Source organism: Vespula pensylvanica, chromosome 25, assembly GCF_014466175.1.
Source record: "Vespula pensylvanica isolate Volc-1 chromosome 25, ASM1446617v1, whole genome shotgun sequence".
NCBI lineage: Eukaryota > Metazoa > Arthropoda > Insecta > Hymenoptera > Vespidae > Vespula > Vespula pensylvanica.
Window position 1 is genome coordinate 2,013,991 of NC_057709.1, and position 3,348 is coordinate 2,017,338.

The following is a 3,348-nucleotide window of genomic DNA, read 5'->3' on the forward strand; positions in this document are numbered from 1 at the left end:
GAATTTTATGTTATGGAAATGATACTGTTGTTTGATTTAAGAACATTGAACGAGACAGTTTAATTATTACTATTATCATTATAACTCCGCCATTTTTTATGAACATCCTTCATAACTATCTGCATTCAGGAAATATAAGCAAGAAATTGATTTCGTATGGTATCTAATAAAATTTCAAGGATCTTCTGAATATATGTGATAACATTTAATCGATGCAATTCTTTTTCTTACTTTTAGAGTAATGAAACGGATGACTTTATAACATTCATCTTGTACATTTCGTACGTTTTTTCTGTAATAAGTACACTTTTTATTTACTGTTTCATCGGTGAATGTTTTATTCAGGAAGTAAATAGAACCTCTGTAATTTTTTGTACAATCGAAATATCAATCACCTATTTATTGTCATTCGTTTTATTTCATTAGAGTACCAATTTTGGAAAAGCCATTTACGATTACGAATGGTATAACCTACCGGCAACGGAGGCAAGATTTTTTCTGATTTGTATGATACGAACACAAAAACCGCAATGTCTAACGTCCGGTAAATTTGCTATCTTATCCTTGACCAACTTCACAGACGTAAGTATTCATCGAGCGATTTTTTTTATTTTATAATTATGTTCCTTGACGCAACATTAAAATTGTTATTTCATTATCATTCTTATTTATTTCTCAATATTTGCAGATTCTCAAAACTTCGATGGGATATTTGTCGGTACTGAGAACATTTGTGTGAAAAAAAAGAAAAAATTGTAATGAATTACGTTTATTAACAAATTCTTTTATTTGTTTTTTAAGTCGTCTCTCTTCGTAGGAAAACAAGCGGTTTGTCTATACGTCGTTGACTTGTACTAGCGTTATGGATTATATAAATATAATTTTAAGAAAATCTATTAATAGTCACATTTTCTTCATAAACAAAGTTAATATGAAATATAGAACTTTGCTGAATACACCACTCTTGATTCTTTAAAAGATATGGAGAACTATTTCCGATTCCATAATTATTCAGACATATGGATACATGTATAAGAATAAAAAAAAAATAATAATAATAAAATGAAATTATTTAGAAAAATAGAAATTAATACATATTCAGCTATATAACTCTAAAAACAATGTTTGTTCATGATGCATGTAAGATCATGGTGTCTGTATATACATGTTCATAAAAAATTATTATTATTATTTATACGGATAATTAAACGTAAGTAATTAATTTTTTCAATGTTAAAAATGCATATGATACCAATTTGTTTTTTTTCTTATTGTTTTTTAATAAATTACGTAAACACATAACAGCAAAATCGGTATTGATAAAAACATTTTTTTTTTACTTATTTTTTGATGAGAAAAAGAAAAAACTTCCATGACAGATAATTGGAATATAATTATAATAAGTTTTACATGAGAGTTGTGAAACAGGGAGATATCCTACTAAATAAACCGAAGCGATGAAAGTACACTATTTTATTCATACTCCAATACAACTCCTTCCATTACCAACAACCTACTGTATTCGATGATTGTAATAAATTAATTATTTATCTCGTTATTAAAAGGGGACAAATTGTTTCTGAACACTTTTTTCAATGTCTTCAGGTTAATTATTCAATCAATCCCTACACGAGTATACCAACTTTTCAACCGGAGTTTACCAGAGGGATGAACGACCCTTTTGCCAACAGTCTGTCACGAATCTTCGAAGGAATGAAATGAAAAAGGAAAGCATAGAAGTAAGATAAAGAGTAGGGTTTGGTTTGTTTTCTTTTTTTTTCTGAACGTAGAACCAGTCTTGTGTCTAATATACAGTATATACGATATGTACGACGTGGATAAGTGCCGTAAATAACCTATATCTTTATAATTTTTCATTAATGATATTACACTTTATTTCAATTAGAAATTATTTTTGAAAAATTTTATTTAAAAATTAATTTTTAGTTCTTGTATATAGTTTTATATTTAGTCTTTATATATAGTCTTATATATATAGTTTTATAATCTTATATATATTATTAGTCTTTCTTTTCTTTTCGTTCTGATACTACACAGACTATTATATGTGTTTCGCTCGTTATTTTTTTATTTATAAAGTCAACAATTGTAATGTCACTCTGTCGATCTTTTGATGTTTGATTTTTTGATCGGAAAGAATTATTTCAACTTATAAATAAAAGATGTAATAGTAATAAATTTTTATATTAATGTATGCAGGTAACGTAACGAAAAATATTAACTGATAAGGTTTTATTCATTTCATTCGGTGGACAATCGTAAGGTGAAATTTTTAACAGATAATATATCGGATGATTAAACCAATGCGTTAATAAATATTTATCTCGAAAATGCGACGTTTTTGTGAAAAGTTGTTCTAATAAGAGTTATTTGATTTCAGTAGGAGAAATATTACAGAATTTATTTAATGAATCATTTAATGAAAATATTTAACATCATTTCATGTTCAACATCGTTGTTCGATAAAAATATTTTTTATTGAAACTTTACTTTTCTTATCTTCTGTTTTCTGGCATAATAATAATAAGTTTCAATTACAAAAAATATAGGCTCGTATTTAGACAAAATTATATTATTTTTGTATGGACTTTGAGAACTTTTAATAAATAGAAAACAACAAATACAATATGTCTTCTTCATTTCTCAAATGAACTTTTTTCTCAAATACATCGTACTATCGAAATAAAAAATTAATAACGCTTTATTTTTAGTCATTATAATGGATGTATAAATATGATAATAGCATAGTATATACGTATGAATACCATTAATATGTCTAATTTTTTATTCGCCATATACAGATATTTTTATTGAATATTTAAATATTTAATCACACTAAGAACATTAATTATATATCTCTAATTAAATACATCTATATCTGAATATACTAAATAATACAATATATACATTTTTATTCATATATACATATATATATTTTTTTCATTGAGTAATTCAATTATAATAAAAAAACTGAGATAACACACAATAATGTAGAAATTTTCATAAATTAAAATAGGAATACATATAAATACGTATAATTATCATAATAATCTATATATACACATATATTATTATATATACATGCATATGTGTATATATATGTGTATATATATATATATATATATATATATATATATATATATATATATATATATGAATTAGTGTTAATGATTATCTACGGATATGTTCCAAGGTCAATAAGTACCAACGTTGACTATTTGATCAGTCATCATTCAGACTTGATCCGGTGATGTTCAAAGTAGACGCTCTACGGAATTAGATAATGATATTTTGTAATCATGTTGGTATTTATTGAGTTGGATCAAA